The following is an 18,676-nucleotide window of genomic DNA, read 5'->3' as shown; positions in this document are numbered from 1 at the left end:
AGGCAAAAGAGGCCTGATGGGTGTGACATGTAAAACAATAGCATCGGCCTCCCGTGTGACATATAACTTATGCAAAGGCCACGCTTTCTAAACAATAAAAATGGCATAACATGGCAATAACAATCATTTACCATCCCTGTTATACAGACGATGATCCTACATTCTGCTTGGAGGGTAAATAGCTCCTGGACTTCACTGTCTCCTCAATCTGAAGACATTTTAGGGCCCCTGTTTTTCTTCTTTGAGTTAGCTGCTATCTGCTGCTACCTGCTTTTTAAATCCTCTGCAGTGATTCGCACACATAACACAGTTTCAAAATGTCAAACCCATCCCGCCAATGGTCCTGTCCTCCTGGCTGTCCCTTTTACACTGACCTTGATTTGGTGCTATTACTACCTTTGCTGCGAGCTTAAAGATGAGACAACTCTGTTCCTTTATTCTGCGATTGTATTTGGCTTAATAAACATACAGACAAATACCAAACAAGATTAATGACATTTGATATAAATTTAATTCAAGACTTCAAATTTTGTACAGCACTGCATTGTTTGTTTGAGTGAGGGTATGCCAGAGTAGACTGTACCCATCCTCAAATGACATGAAACAAACATTGTTTTCCATCATGTTTTTAATTCTTTGAGATTTGACTGGTGCTTTTTGAATTAGCCTATGTTGGTTTGTTGCATCCTCTTCTTTTGCAATTTTTTTAGTGGCACCTGTTTGGAGTATTAGCTCTACCCACTTTTCATCTCAATTCCTATACTGACAGTGGATGTGAAGGTGTATTTATTCACATTTTCTTTTGCAGGTTTTCTGATAATTCAGTTAAAATTTACACAAAATTTGGATGGAAAATTGATGAATGACTTTAACAATATTGCCCCCTGTCTATCTCTTGTCCTGACTTCCTCTATGGTTCCTCATCACTTTGTATCTGTAAGGTATCCTCTCTCTTCCTGTTTAAGGATGTCATCTACCTTTTGTCCTAAACTTCATCATAGCAGGGTGAATAAAATGTTGCTCTGGCTGGTCAGGATGCAAGATCCAGGGTGGCCCTGTGCTGTATGCTCACAACTTACGGACAGCCACATCCTTCTCTAACCTGTGTGCAAATCCTCCATGAGGGAACAAACTCCAGACTTTGCATTGGAGTGCTAAGAGCAGGACTGATGGACCACAGAGGTGATGTATCCTGCTGTAGGCAGAGGCTGGGGAAAGGACCTGGGCCTGGTGCGGTTCACCAGTGAGCAGCAGGTGACATTGTCTGCTTAACCCTCAGCCAGAACAGAATCAGAGAAGTCAGTCAACTCTGTTGAGCCGCACACAGTGCAAACACATTCATGAAACATCAGTTTTTTGCTGCCTCCATTCTCTCTCAAGTGTGGAAATGCAGTTCATTATTACATTAATATGTAAGCAGCATTTTTAATGATGAAGCTGGTGGAGATAAAGCTTAACAAGAAATTGATATTATTTGCATTGCACTGTTATTTAAGAGTAATAATTTAAATAGTTACTTTGGAGCCAAACTATTCCTTTAAAACACTAAAGTCACACACTAACCTAGGGACAGTAAAATGACTGTTTTGCCAATGCAGTCTGGTGGCTTTGAAGAGAGCAGTATAACAGATATGTCTGGTTAAACGATTTTTGGTGAAAATTGTAGATAGCGGCTATTGTAGGGGTGCCTGTGAGGTTAAAAGCTTGTTTCTTTCTTCTATTAACCTTTGCCTGATGAGTGCCTTCTAATGTCTGTGTTACTGCATTCCGTCCTCAACAATAAAACAGTGATAGCTTTCTTCATCAGCGGATTGATATTAACTGTGATCACCAGTGTTACTTTGGCCTTAGCATGCATTTGCCAGGATGTTAGTCATCTCTTCATTACTTAAAATTGCTGATAGTAGATTCAGACTGACCTACAGTACTCAGTGGGCCTCATGAAGCAACATTCTCAGTCGACTCCAGATGCACCAAACGTTCTTAACCATCCAAATGTGTTCATACCCAGGTGTGCTGAATGATGAATCCTACTTGATCAAAAGTCGCCTATTAGCACAGGATACACCACCTAAACACTATATAAGGGCAGGTGTGGTGCTGTGTGCAAAGACTGGCACATGATCAAAAAAGGAAAACCAAAAAAACAGATATGGAAAAAAACACTTATGCTGTCTGTGCTGTATCAGCAGCAGTGATGGAGGAAGTATACAGATCCTTTATTCAAGTAAAAAGTACTTTGACCACACTGTAAAAATACTCTGTACAAGTAAAGGTCCTGCACTGAAAATGCTACATAAGCAAAAGGATAGGCGGCACGGTGGTGTGGTGGTTAGCACTCTCGCCTCACAGCAAGAGGGTTGCCGGTTCGATCCCGGGCGTGGGAGCCCTTCTGTGCGGAGTTTGCATGTTCTCCCTGTGTCAGCGTGGGTTCTCTCCGGGCACTCCGGCTTCCTCCCACAGTCCAAAGACAGATTGGGGACTAGGTTAATTGGTAACTCTAAATTGTCCGTAGGTGTGAATGGTTGTTTGTCTCTATGTGTCAGCCCTGCGATAGTCTGGCGACCTGTCCAGGGTGTACCCTGCCTCTCGCCCAATGTCAGCTGGAATAGACTCCAGCCCCCCCGCGACCCTCAAGAGGATGAAGCGGTTAGAAGATGGATGGTTGGATGAAGAAAAAGGATGTAAGTACAATCAGTAAAATATATTTGATTATTAAAAGTTAAGTACTCGTAAGTAAAAATTTAAATTAATTTAACGAATCACAATAGTTTAAAGAAAAAGCAAGCCCTCATAATTGAGACGCTGGCACCATTAAATGTTTTCTAATTAACTGATTGTTTCAGCTGTACTTGTATGTATTTATGGTGGCTTGTCTGCAAAAATCTTAGATTGTAAAGTAAGTAGCAACTTAAGTTATCAAATAATTGTAGTGGAATTTAAAGTACAATATTTCCCTCTGGAAATACATGTGATTAAAGTACAAGTACCTCAAATTTGTAACTAAGTAAAGTGCTTGAGTAAAAGTACTTAGGTACACTCCACCACAGGTCAGCTGAGGGACACATAGTCACTGAATCTACAGCAATTGGAATCAGTGGACCAATTACAGCAGTGTTTTTAGCTCAATACTGTTAAACATATGATAGAAATTTGATTATATGACATTCATGCATTTTTTAAATGTTTCTCAAATCTGCATTGGACAACATGGACTGTGAAAATGAGATCTTTTTTCTCTTATTTGTGCTCTCAACCACTCAAAAATTTTCTTTTACCCAAGAGAGGAGCAAAAATAAGAAAACACTGGTGAATCCCAGAAATCAATGGGTACTAACACAATAAGAAGAAATTGTGGATACAAACAAAAACAAGCAAAGATTTGTTGAGATATTGTTTCTCACATGAGGGCCACAGTGTTGGACTTCTTGCAGGAACATCTCTGCGGAAAACACAAGATGGCGCCAGTGCCTTGACATCAGATTTCATTCAGTATTCTCTAGTTTGACTCAGTTTTTTTATTTCATAAAATCTGTCATTTCATACATTCAAATTGCATTCAATATACTCAAACTTAACATTTTTACATGTGTATAGAAACAGTGAGACAAGGCAATGAGTTGGATTCACAAAGTGCAACATAAATTGAGGGGCTGTGTAATTTGATTTTCATGTATGTGCTTTATTTTTGTGAAAAGGTGGTAATGTGAAGTGATGGGGGGCAATCTGTTTTAAGAGAGTAACTAATGAATTGAATGAAAGGAGAAAAAAAATAATGCTAGTAGTTATGTGAGGTGAAGGCTTCCTGTGAAAATACCAAACGGCTGTGTGAGAAACATTCCTAGCATTTGCATTGTAATCTTAAATTGTATAAGTAGCGTTAGACAGAGTTAGTCCAAAATATCACTCTTTCTGAATTCAGGATGGATGATATAAAAATGATTTTAAAACAGGATTTTTTTTCTGCTTTTGAATGTACATCAGATGCACTAAATAAATTATAAATACACTGTGACTGCTATGTTCCCTGTTTAATACCAGCTGGCAACACCAATGATCTGCACCACCTGTGACCTATTTAAAGGTTCAGTGTGTAAGATTCTAGAGGATTTAGTGGTGACCTGCAGATTGCAACCACACTGTGCACCCCAATTCATCCATGACACAAAATTTTAATATAAAGTCTATACAAATGCCCTGGATTGTCAAAATGACATAAAAACTTTGTGTTCTCTTGACACAAAAACTCTTCCCTTGTGAGCTTGATATAATTTATTTATGTTAAGTCAACAATTTTCAAGTTTTGAGTTAATCTGACTTAAGTTTATAAAGCCAAGTTTCCCTGATGCCATGAGACAATGGCCTCTAGTTTCCCGGCGCGGCGCAGGGTGGCGAACCCCGCGCAGAGCTAGTCTCGAGCTGCAGGGGGAGGTGTCGACAGATCCAGCTTGGCACAGTGACAGTTTCGTGCCAAAAGGCTTCACTGAAGGCGCGCTAAAAGCTCACCAGCTGAAACCAGGTCTACTGTCAGCGCAGGCGGAGCTCAGCTGGTGTAAGTCAGAGTTTGGCTGACCGGCGGACAGTGCGCACACGTCACCAAAACCTCACCGGCAGGTTTCCAGAATATCAGGCACATTAACAATGAAATAAATACTCAAAAAACACTATTCAATGCAACTATCTGCAATCAGCACATAAATGTATCTCTATATTGACTGTCCCGTCACATCTGATGTCAGATCAAAGGAGATTGGCGCTGTTTGGCACGTTTGGCACGCATAATGGAAACCCAACCTGATTTGATTAACACAGCTGCAAACTAATGAGTTCACATCCCTCTCAGCCAACCACAAACAGCCACAGCATCAGATAGGGAGTATATATTCAGCATCTGTCATCTTAGAAAAGTCAAAAGAAAAGAAACAGAGTGAGACTGCGAGAGAGAAAGAGAGAGAGCGCGCGCGCACGAGAGAAACGCTGTCAACAAATTCTAAGTTATGTTTGGTGTCTTAAAGGTTTACGGTTATTTACTACTTACTGTATTGTGCTAAACTTAAAGTTTCAAGTGCAAGCTGTTTCCAAAACAGTATAAAGTTGAGTGAGCAAATTGGGGTTTACAGTGCAGGCAAAATTCCTTCAGTGTTTGTTGTTCAGGAGGTTTTTACCAGGAGCTGAATTATCCACAGAGATCTTGTCTTCTCCAAAACAACCAGACCCGGTGATTAAAACCAGCAAATCCACTGAATAAAACACTTTCATGTTACAAATTTCTCTAACACTGGTTGGCATGCTGGTGATGGGAAGCTTGCCCACCACATGCTAATGTGAGCTCACCCTTTTTCTGGTCCATATGTTCAGGAGGTTTTACTTTGAGCTGAGTTCTCCTCCTGAAATGGGTCCTGTTATTTAAGTCGGTAAAAATACTGAATAACGCAGTTTCATGTTATAAATCAGTGCTTTATCCGATGCAGTTTGGCATGTCAGTGTGGGCAGCTTGTCACCACCTGCTAATCTGTGCTCACTTTTTTCTCTAATAACTTAAGCTCCAGACATTCAGGAGGTTTTTACCGAGGTCTCTTCCTCTCCAAAACAAATGGACCAGGTGATTTAAACTGATAAAAACACTGAATAAAGCAGTTTAGCGTTACAAACCCTGCTGCTGCTTGTTCAGGCTTCTAACTATAGTGGCCAATGCAAAAGCATGAATAACCCTATATCTGAGCCAGTATTTGGTTTGTCTGTTCTGGGCTACTGTAGAAACATGGCGATGCAACATGGTGATATCCATAAACTAGGACCCACAACTTATGTAGAAATAAACGGCTCATTCTAAGGTAATGCAAACACTATGATTCTTATTTTCAGCTGATTATACACTGAGGTAAAAATATTTATTATATTGTGTTCTATATCTACCAATATCTACCTCTAAATCCTACATGATGGACCTTTAAATAATAAATTTAAAAAGAAAACAAATAAATACAGCCTGCAAATCACATGGTGCACATGTTGTCCATACATTATGCGGTTATTGCTCTATATCTTAATGCAGAAATCTGCACACATAGTGGCTAAAGTGGCTTGAGCTGCTGTACCACTTCCCCTGCAGTGCCCCTCAGAACCAAATTAATAAATATATTTTACCATATTATTGTAACAATTAATGACACAACAGTTGTTAAGCTGCTTCTGCCTTTATTCTAAATATTCTTACAGAAAATTATCACTATAATACCAAATAACAAGCATTGTTAAGACAATATCATCAAGTGACTGGGCATCCAAACTGTGTTGCTGCCTGCTGCTGTCACAGTATCTTTTCTCAAGCTGACATGCAGTTGCTAAAACATTAGCTTGAGGCTTGTGATCATTCCTGCATGCTTTCACATTTTCTGGTTTTCATTTACCTACCTGCCTCACCATTAAAATAGCCTGTCTCTGGTTGTTTTGTTACGTTAGAATTAGTTTCGAATTTATGGTCAAGAAACGTGTTTTTAAAAAAATTAAAAACATTTCTCCTGGAAAGCAATATAAGTAGCCTATTATCAAGCGGCTGGGGCTCAGGAGGTAGAGCTGGTTGTCTGCTGATCGGAAGACTAGCTGTTTGCTTCAGTCTACATGGTAAAGTTTCCTTGGGCAAGATCCTGAACCCCAAATTGCGTGGGTCCATGTCATTGGTCCGACAGCCCATTGGTCCGACATCCCATTAGTCAGACATCCCGTTGTTCCGATATGTGATTATACTAGGCTATACTGGAGGCCTATTTGTGTACCATAGAAGATCAGAAAACGCAACACAAGTAGGCTACTGGTCGAGATACAAGTGTCATAGAGAGGAGTCAATGAAACACCATAACCTCCTGTTATTAACTCTTGGGTCCGGGTTGTTTGGCGAGCTCTCCGCGGTGCTGAACAGCTCCCAGCGGGCGTATTTCTGCCTTAATGATGCGCCGCGACCGGCTCTGGGTCAGCTGGGAAAGGCTTGAGGGGAAGCAGGCTCACAGCTTATGTGTTTGTCACTTTCTTTTTAATTTTAACCCACACCATGATCTTTTCCTGACCCTAATCAAGTGTTTTTTGTGCCTAAACCTAACCAGACCTTAACCACAGGGTGTCATGATGATTTCAGAATGGACTTTGGAACAATGGATTTAATATGGTCGGAACAATGGGCTGTCGGACCAATGGGCAGTTCCCAGTTGGGTGAGTGCATGTGAATGTAAGCTGAGTAGCTGCTGCACTTCGTATGGTAGCTTCGGCCACTAATGTGAATATCTGTGGGAATGGGTTAATGTGACATATGAAGCTCCAGCAAAAGTTCAGTCAGGGAGAAAATACTTTTCATGCACAAGCTGTAAGTTTTCTTTCTCACCCTGCCATTCACTCCTCGCACGAATGCTCACTCTCTGTCTCTGGCTGTCATTGTTTGGGGCTGTCAGTTGAGTCATCAGTTGTTCTTCAGCTGATTTACAATCAGTCAGTAGCACAGTGACACACTTTCTCTGTCAGCCTATCATCTGACTGCTCGTTATTTTAAATATGGCTCTTTCTGTACCGTAGTTCTTTTTTGCTGCAGTCGTGCACACCCTCCACCTCCCCATCACCACCTAGTCTTTACTGATTCATCAGCCTCATACCAACAGTCAGCAGCCTCCGAGTCATCAGCCGCCACCACCACCAATGTCTGGACTCCATGGGAATATTTAAATCACAGTCACAAAATATCTCTCTCTGGTGTCCAAGTGCCAAAGTTAAATCTTAATCAGCACAAATCATCTGTTACACACATATATATATATATATATATATATATATATATATATATATATATATTAGGGTTGGGAACGATTAACCGATACGACCGGATATCCGGTTTGACAAGCGAGAGATACGGCTGCGTCGGTAGCACCCTCCTCAATCGATACGAATCAGCCATGAATCCTTAGATGAATTGCTTGTAGAGTCATGGATCGGGTATTGCGAGACTAGCAATCGGTTGACTGGCTTTAACAGTTTGCATCTGTAAAAAACAACGTGAGGGCCGGCGGCATGTTCCGTAGCAGGCAGTGCTGACAACGATAATGGATGTAAACATCAGTGCCAGCTTGACTGGTGGAGCTGAGGAACAGAAGCTAATGCTGGTTGGATAAACCAGGGAGCAGCCAAGCCGCAGCAGAAACTAAAGGCGAATCCTGCCAGTTGTGGATTGAACGGGGGGGTCACAGACACAGACAGAAATACGTATTCCTGTCAAATACGGCGGCCATAGTGATCCGCCACGGCGACCGAGAAGCCCAGCTCCAGGTCCAAGAAGTCTTCGTCGGTGTCTGACTGCCCAAAAATACCTGAACAGCCGAGCTGTGGCAGCACCAGCACACAGGTATGTGACGTGTCAGAGGGGAAACGAGCCGTTCACATTTCCACAAACCTCACCGCACTTTAGGGACTGTTCTTTACTTGTCAGCGGAGGAGGGTGGCTGGTTGATTTTGATTTTATTTATTTATTTATTTTATTTTGATCCCCCCTATGTTAATCACTTACTGATGCTGTTTTTGAAGTATGAATAAGTCAATAAGTAATTTATTCCATTGAAATATCATTGATGTATTATAGAAAAGTGATTTATCTTTTTATAAATGACAAACACAGAGTGTAGCAAACACAGAGAAATAGTCTGACATGCTGTCAGTGATAAGCTGCTAGTCATCACAGTCCATGATATCAACTAATGACAGGAGATGTCAGATTCTGCCCCTACATTGCATGTTATTATTTTATTCTGCTTTATGTTTATACTGTACAGCGTTATGATAAACTTTATTCCAGACTCAAGTCCATATATATATATATATATACATACAAAAACACAGACAATGTGTGATTTTGTTGTTGTTTGACTTTTTATTTTATTTTTGCCAGCGCCATACATTGAAAACACTGTAAGAATGTCACTTTTATAGAATTGGCTTCTTTATTTTATAATGTATGATTAATGTCTACATCAACAAATGTTAACCATAGAATCGTATCGAACCGTATCGTTCCTACACTGTATCAAACCGTATCGAATTGTTCTGTATTAAAAATATATCGTTTTTGAATCGTATCGTCACCCGTGTATCTAGATACGTATCGAATCGTCTATCACAGAGAGATTCCCAAGCCTAATATATATATATATATATATATATATATATATATATATATATATATATATATATATATAATCAATTGTTATGTCTTAATGTCTTGTGAGAGTCTGGGCCTATGATTCTATGAGTGTGCCAACATCATAAGGAGGCACAGGGACATTACAGTGGGTGTTGGAGAGCTGTTTCATCCTCCATTGGGTTATTTTTTCATGAAGTCTATGACTGAATATTTTCTGATGGTTTCCGCTTTCAGAGAAAACAAAAATGAACACACTTTTTTTTTCTCACTTCATAAGTTACATGCTGTAGTGCTAAACATACCCAGAGAGGATAACACTTTCCTGTCTGAGAGAGTGGGGTTCCTGCTAATGGAAATTATTTACAGCCAGTTACTGATGACAAACTTGTTTAAGTCATCAGATTTTTTTCCCTCCAGAAAATAAGAAAAGCCATGCAGCCATAACAATATGGAAGCAATAGAGATTGATGATTTGTTTTGAATGGATCTGCAAAGTCAGGAAAAAAACCCCGAAGAAAACGAACAAAAGAAGAACTGAGTTAGTAGCTGGAGAACAGGCTGTGGGCCTTGTGTTTTGTGCTGGGATACTCAGACCTGGGTGGACGCGTAATTAAACCAGCTTCAAAAGCTCACCTTGTGCATTATACTCTCTCATTGCTGTGTGAACGCATGTGGGTTTACAGTGAGTGTGCGTCTGCACGGATGTGTGTGAGAGGTGGTCTTATTGTACCTCTAAGTCCACAGTAAGCTACTTCATTTGTCCTGTAAGAAACTGCTGCCTGGTTAACCATGATTAATACGTACTGAATAGTTATCTGCGGTTTCGGCTGTGAGGCACCAGGTCTACTGTTGTGAACCAGTGCGGTATCTTCATTAATCAAAGCAGGAGCTGCTGTCTAGTTAGCATTCATCATGGGCTATATTATGATATTCAGATGATTCAGTGAGGAGGAGCGTGTGCTGAGCTGGCCTGGACAGAGACAGGGGGAGAGAGCGAGGGAGCGAGAGGTGAACCGGCCGGAGAAATCAATGCATGTGGGGAAAGGCTGTTCTCAGCAGTAAGAGGTTCAGAGCTCAGTAATCGAGTCTTTCTCTGCAGAATTAATGAGAGGGCTTTTCATGCCGTACGGACTGTGGAGATCTGTCGACATCCAGCCGACACTGGCCTAACAACGGAGGAGACGGTGATGTAGGGCCAGGGACAAAGAAGCAGGGGAGCATGCGGCAGTGGCCTGCTCACACACAAAACCACGTGTGTTCAGAAGCACACACTGGAGAAGACAGAGAGCAAGCAGGGACAAAATGGAAATTAGTGTATTTACTCAAGTACTTTACTTACTTTACCTTATTTCCATGGTATGCTCTTTTTGACTTCCACTTGGCTGCATTTTGAGGGTAGATATTTACCCAGCAGCTACTATAGTTAGTAGTTGCAGAGGTCTTACATGATACCTAACAGTTTATATGATATGATGTACTGATAAAATAGTTAAAACTACCACACCACAATCCCCAAAGTCATTGGAAGATATAAAGACGTGGATAGCAATCAGATGACCTGCAAGAAAAATGAGTGATGGCAAGGCAAAGCAGGGAAGGTACTGTCAGAAAAAAATCTTGCCAAACTACATACACCATTCATCAACGTTCAGGTTGTTCTCTTTTGGCATTCATACTCATACCAATTGAAAGTCATGCGCTATAATTTGCATGTAACCCACGTAATCACGAGCCAGGAGGCTGTGGTCACGTGACCTGTGCACTGCAGGCTGTCCTCTGTCTAATGACAAGAGTGAATGATAGAGTCAGGTGACGTAATAAAGAGCTACAAAGTTAACGTGATCTCATAGAAATACGTGAAATGGCCACATGCTGTTGACCATTACCCATGGTGTTGCAAAATTAACCCCACCCATTGCGTAATGTTGTTCTATGAGCTTTTTCTGAGATTTGAAGTTTAAAAATGGTCAAACGGTGTGCATGGGGTACATGCAACTCTGACACAAGGTATCCTGAGAGGCTGGGCGACGGGGTGTATTTTTTACACTTTAAACCACATCTCAACCAAGAAATGTGTCTCCTTTGGATAAAGTTGTGTGGTAACGTTAGACCACAACATCACCTCAATGTGAATAAGATTAACAATGATGTCTACATCTGTTTTAAGGTAAGTCAACATTGTGTTTGAGGCAACATATTGTCACTTTGCTGGAAAGAAATATAAAGTTATCTTTAACATCTCTAGCTAACGTTAGCTAAAGTTAGCCTAACGTTAGCTCCTAGCTGCATTGTTCATTATGTCACCTTGTTTGCTGGGAGTTCATTAGCCTATTTTGTTCAAACGCAACAAAAGTAGGCTACTGGTCGAGACACAAGTGTCATAGAGAGGAGAGAATGAAACACCATAACCTCCTGTTATTAACTCTGGGGTCAGGGTTGTGTGGGGAGCTTTCGGCGGTGCTGAACGACTCCTGGCAGGCATATTTCTGCCTTGATGGTGCGCCGCGACCGGCTCTGGGTCAGCTGGGAAAGGCTTGAGGCGGAGCAAGCTCACGGCTTATGTGTTTGCCACTTTCTTTTTCATTTTAATCCACACCATGATCTTTTCTTGACCCTAACCAAGTGTTTTTTGTGCCTAAACCTAACCAGACCTTAACCACAGGGCATCATGATGATTTCGGAACAGCGGGACTTTGGAACAATGGATTTAATATGGTCGAAACAATGGGCTGTCGGACCAATGGGCTTTTGGTTACTTCTCAATGACATCTGATCGTTATGTCTCCAAAAATTATCAATTGCCTCCTGCGAAATGCCGTGTACTGTGACACCTGCCATAGCGCGGGTCACTGAATGTTGATAGTTTGTCTGAGTGAGTGGAGGGGGGCGTGGCTTAGCCATAGGTCAATTCCTGGGTCCACCTTGACAAAAAATTACTTTGTCATTGGCATAAGTAAATAGCTAATGTTAGGATATAAATGAACTACATTACAGTCACATGACTTCAGCATCTCCACCACAACAAGACTGTAAAGCCATGATGGACGTTATGATGATTTGTAGTCTAATTTAGCCATTTGTTGGCATGTGGCCTTTTAAAGACACCTTAAAGCTTCAGAATTCAAGAGTGTGGTATTTATGTAGTTCATTACATCATGTCATAGAAGAAAACGTGAAAAGCCCCTTAAGCTTGTGTTGACCAAAGACATAATTTCAGACATCTAACCAATAACCCATTGACCTCAAGATGAGGGTACAGGGAGTGCTATAATGCTAACTCATTTCTGATTTTACTACTCATTCTTTCACCACTGTGTTTCTGTCAGGAGTTGGTAGAGACCAAAAACAGAGCTGAAAGGACAGTTATTACTGGACTCAGTATTATCTGGTTGCCAGAGTCACGACTCAGAATGAATGCTAATGTTGCTCCGTCACTGCTGGATGTGTAAATAGGCAACTGTTTGTTTAATATGTCAACTTAAAAGGTGATGTCAGTTTTTTGTTTCCAGCTCCTTTCTGTTGCTGCCAAGTGGCCAAAAAAATCAGTCATTGCAAGTTTTAAATACTGCCCAGTAATATACCACATACTTTAATTACATTTTTCTGATAAAACTTGCATTGTTTCCTGAAAAAAAAAAAAAAGGACTTTTACTTGGAATATTTATTTTGTAGAGGATCCGAATTCTTCTTCCCCCACTACAGGCACACACATTCTTTCTAGTAATCAGTCAGCGCAGTCCTCCATCAAACACAGCTCTCTTTACTGCTACAGCTATATTGTAACAGTTGGAAGCTCACTCAGGTTATTGCTCCATCTGTAAAAACAGGAGATGAGGAGACTGGGGGAAACTTTACAATATTTCTTTATGAGAAGCATGCACTCATGTGCATTACGTGGCGTGGATAATGTGCCGTGTAAAAGCAAAGGATTGCTTACAGTTGAGTGATGTAATGCTCCACAAATAATCCTGTTTAGGCCTGATGAATATCACAGTCTGAATCCGTCCTGGGCATCCATCTGCTTTATTGGGCAGTGAGCGTTTGGTGTTGGTACAGTGGAGCGGAGTTATAATATCTACTATATGAAAAGTGTGGAGCAATATTTTTAGAGGCAATGTAGAAGAAGAAAAAGTCATGATGAAGTCAGGATGACTTCTCTTGGTCCTGAATTCATTCTATGTCTCAGCTTCCTTCATTATCAGGGTCCAGGTCCTTTTTACTTTGAACACTAGAGGGCCCACTCTGCTCTCTCTACTGTCTCCTCCCCAGTCTGTCACCGTCAGTATGAGATATTAGTTGTCCCTCCGAAAATTGCCAATGATTTCTCCCTGTTCTTTGTAATTAAAAGGCTATTACTCAGAGGAGACAGTGGCTGCAGTATGTATTGGTGCAGGCTGTTTGTATCGCTGCTGTACACACTTCTTGACTGTTAACTGGAGGGGTAAGTATTATTACTTTCACATTGATCTTGGTGACAGATAACAGCTATTCTACAATAGAATTGTAAATGGAGAAAGGAACTGGAGACAATTAGCTGAGCTTGTTGTAGCTTCAGGAAATGTAGAGGTAGACATACAAAAGATAAACAGGCCTTATACAAACCTGTTTATCTTTTTTCTGCTACCTGTTTCTGATCGATGGAGTGTTTCCACCCTTAACACTGTGTGACACGTACTGGCAAACTATCACACTGATACGAGTTTAGTTATGAAGAAAGCGGTAATGTGAAAGAAATAAGTGTTTTTTTTAACATTATAATTGTTTTCAGTTTATGCAAGTAAAATGTGATAAAATAGCAAAGATTCAAGCATGTAGTGGCCCAGATGTTGCTATAAAAAACGAATGAGGGATCAGATTGCTTCCTTATTTGTGTAGTTTTGGAGACGCAACAGCATTTGAAATCTTGCCCAAAAAATAACGGAAAAAAACTAAGTAATTAATCAAAGTATTGTAAAGACGTGCAACATTTGCACCAATATACAGTTTTTTCATTTCAAATTCAGAAAATTTGTCACCATGTTGTTATCCCCGAAAAAGCAGTTGAAATGTTCATTCAATTCAATTCAATTCATTAGAACTATATTTATCCCAAGGGAAATTCTTGTGCCTGAGAATGCTTCAAGTTACAGTAACACTAAGCACAGTCACCACAATTTAATGTTCAACAACCAGAACAACCAAAAGGTTCCCCGGGGCAGGGTCACTCACTGGGCCCAGTTTTAGAAACGAGTATTAAATATCTGGCAAAATATTCAAATATACAAGATAAGAGGTGTTTTCAAGGAGCAAAAGCGAAAACCTGTGGATTAAAATTGAAGTAACATAAGTACAGGAGTTATTAATGAACTACAATGGTGTAAAAAGCAGACTGCACCTGATAATTAATGTTATATTGAATATGATATAACAATGAGAAGTAGTAGAAAATAATATTGCACTACACATATTGTGCATATTATATTATTATTATAAGTAGTTTTTCTTTTCACTGACCAATATTCTTTTAATATTAGTCTCTACCAAATGGTTGAGATGTCATTTTAGAGCAAAATTGCTCTTATAACATTTTACATACATTTTTTTAAGTACACATCCTGAAAGACTCTCGTTTTGTTTGAGAATTTCTTTGCGGCCTAACAATCTATATGCCCAGTCAGGAACAACTAATGCAGTACAACTAATTTTTCAACAAAATCATAACTCATCATGTGCTGTTTAATGGATGATGAACACCTGGATCTACAATTCCCATCGCATTTCGCAATTCGCATCTCTTAGCATCTTTATCAGACCTTAACAATGTGTTAAATGTCCACATCTTCCAAACTAAATGCCACCAGTTTGCACTTGTGGCTCTTAAAAATGTGTAGTCATCATTCCCAAGATGAGATAACCCTGATGGCATCACTATGACATCATCACGTTATTTTTTGGGAATTACGAACGCTCCTCCAGAACCACAAAACAATATAATACTGTTTTCACAGGCTGAGCATATACTGCCCATGATGAGTAAGCTTATTTTGATAAGTGAAATAAGTGGACTGCCTGTACTGTCAACTTATGTGCACACTAATTATTTATTTATTCTTTTTTTTTATACAACGCAGGTGTATGTTTGTCTTTGTGGAGAAAAGAATTTGTGGATAGTTAGAAACATAAGTGTCTGTGAGCTTTTTTCAGTCATTCTATATACCTTTATACATATATATAAAGGATGAAAGGTTTATAAAAAGGGAAAGGAAAGGAAAGAATGATTATTAAAGCAATTACATAATAAACATAAACAAAGTAAGACATGAAAAAACACAAGTTCTAATCAAGTTAGGCAAAATGTACAATCCAGTTTTCAACATAAAGAGTCAAGTGAAGACCAGAGTGGTCTTGACGCAGCTCTAGTAATACACAAATAGACATTTATTTTTTTATGAAATTATCATTATTAATAATAACACATCAGGCTTATATAGCACTATTCAGACTTCCTCAAGATATTTCAAAGTAGGATAAAATCAAGTAGACAAAAAAAAAATGTAAATACTCCATCACTAGTAAAATACTACATTCAAAATCCTACTTAAAAGTCCAGTGTGTAGCGTTTAGGGATATCTATTTAAAACTATGTTTTCATTAGTGTACAATCCCCTGTCACTACTAACAGTCATTGTGTTTTCATCACCATATAATCAGCCATGTTGTTTCTACAGTTGCCCAGAATGGACAAACCAACCACTGGCTCTATGGGCTATTTGTGTTTTTTTCATGTCAGCCACCGCAGTTCTCTTATGCACTTGGCACACAGGAGAAGCTTCAGTTCTGCAATCTCACCGCTAAATGCTACACAGTAGACCTCTAAGTAAAAAGTACACAAGTATGATCAGTTAAATGCAGTGTTGGGAGTAACGCGTTACTTCTATAATGTTACTGCAGAGCAACGCCGGCACACAGTTCCGTTCTTATGCACAACTCTCTCTCCACTGCTGCTGTAGCTGACCGGCGCACCGGGAACTAGCAGGTTGGTCTTCCAGCTCTGATGTTTTAATTTGTGCTCATCATAGTGACTGGCTCATTTTCATTTTAATACAACATGATAACCACTGTATGTGAATGCATGAATGGGTCAGACCTGCGTAACACTGGATTTGAAATGGACTGAGTTACTTTCCAACACTGACTAAATGTATTTTTCAGTTCGTCAAATACAGTTTACCCTCTGCTTGCTCTAAAGTTTACACACTTTCTATCATCCACACTATTGTTCATTAATCCAACTGCTTTCTCCTATCCTTCATTTCTCCTTCACCTCCTCTCCCTGTTCCTGTGTGGTCCAGTATAGAGGTGGGACTCTCCCTGACCTCCCCCAGCCTCGGCAGACACTAACTATCAGACGGACAGTCACACAACACATGCTGCACAGGGGCACAGCTTCACTTGTGTTCCAGGTCGCCACAGCCTCGGCCGCAGCCAGTGACTCTGACACCAACCAGGTGAACGTGAAAAAGGCCACGAAAACATCACAAGTTTTATCATACATGCAGACATACACATCAACATCTTGAAGCGTCCTCCCTGAACGAAACTCTCATTCCAAGCGTGGATAAGAGTGTCAGCCAGCTTCCTTAAATGTAAAATGTAAGCTATTTGACAGCCAGGTATCAGACTGATGGATCAGAGGTTTAACAGGCTTTATTGTCAGGGACTGCAAGATCTGGCAACAGACTCCTAATGAAGACGTCCTGGGATGAGTCCACAGAGACAGAGCCCATAGAGAGGACATTGATCAGAACCACCAGACTGAAGAGACACATTACACAGACTGGGAAAGGTAAGAGTGTAGAATGGAGGAATTCAATCGGCTGATTAAGGCCGATGACTTCATTCAGTTTGTACAATATCTGTGTGTGATCTGCCCCTTCCCTCACTGTCTTGTGTTGTGTGTGTGTGCGGCAGGAAGGCGGAGGTTATCCTTAAACTTATTAGAGCAGGTGCAGTGCATTGAAAATCCATTCAGTGTTGCTGTCACAGCGATTCTCTTCCATTGAATTAAGAGGGGTCAATCCCACAAATCAAGAGATTACGCTGCAGGGAGATAGAGGACTAACTGCTCAGTGGTGTACATACAACACACACACACAGTCTCACCAGTGTAGGCCTGTGTGTAGGCCTTAGCTAGAATGTGGAGTCAGAAATAGACTTTATGAACATGCTTTTATTAAACTGCAATCATGTTAATATATTTTTAGAAAATGTGCCAACACTTTAATAAAGTACAAAATAAAATGGCTAAAAACATTCATACAAGGTTCACTTGGTCACACTGTCTCTCAAACACATTTTCATTATCTCTCTCTCTCTCTCACACACACACACACACACACACACAGTAAACCCCGTCTTGCGTGACCATGCGGTGGTTTCGCTATAGTCGTGCTGGCAGGAGGAGAGGTGGTTGTGATTGTGCTGAGTGGAACGATCTTGAGTTTGGGGACCTTGGCATTCATCACACACTCACACATCTACACTGCAGTAGCCCTGCGGCTCAGCCCGCTTTAATTATTACACGGCCAGCTAATCAATAGCAAAGAGGCTAATCCTATTTCATCCCTTCATATTCATTTATGCTGGTGTCAGATTTAAACTACCTGCGCCGTGATTGCCATCATCTTGTGTACGTTACGAACGTGTGTGTGTGTGTGTGTGTGTGTTTCTGCATATGCACATGTGCTGCTGCTGGTGTGCATATTAGCAATCAGTGTGTGCCGGATAAATGTAGGAAAGTTTTCTGGCAACTTTGTTTGTAACTCCTCTACTTTGCATTTATAAGCAGTATGGCAGTATTTAGACACTTAATAAACTTTTTATAACCTGGCCAACAAGGAATATGTGCCGGCAGAATTCTAACAACACCTCAGCAAATTACCGCAGATTGAAAAATTCCATATGGGTCTGTATTTATGTAGTTATTTGACGTTATAAGGATTTTTTTTTTTTTTTTTGGTCAAAACAATCTAAACCCTCTAAGGTCAAGAAGAAAAAATACACTTCTTGTTTGGTATTAATTTCTTGGTGTCATCTATTATTTGTTAGGACATTTACTTGATATAGTTTGTTTGCAATCACATAACTAGGTCAGGACGTGATACAACCACATAGGCCTACTGCGTGAATTAGAAATAGAAAGTGGCTCTATAAGAGGTTTAAGTGAATCTACAGGTAAGAGAACCTACAGGCAGCAATCAGCACTGGAAAATCAAAACTCATGTTGGATCCATGCAAAATTAAGAAAAGTGATTTTTCCCACATCTTTAACATTTTTCCTGGTGTGGACATGATCGATGGTACAAATTAGCTTGTCCTCCAGACCTCCAAATGTTCCACGGCCAGCCTTTGAAGGCGTATAAGAGTCTAGTGGACTGTAACTATTTTGTGTGCGGTTGACTCCACAACTCAAAGACTGCTGTTTTGTTTTTGGACAGGTGAGTAAATATACTTGACTATAAC

Source organism: Epinephelus fuscoguttatus, linkage group LG7, assembly GCF_011397635.1.
Source record: "Epinephelus fuscoguttatus linkage group LG7, E.fuscoguttatus.final_Chr_v1".
Classification (NCBI taxonomy): domain Eukaryota; kingdom Metazoa; phylum Chordata; class Actinopteri; order Perciformes; family Serranidae; genus Epinephelus; species Epinephelus fuscoguttatus.
Note: the sequence above shows the minus strand (reverse complement) of the source record.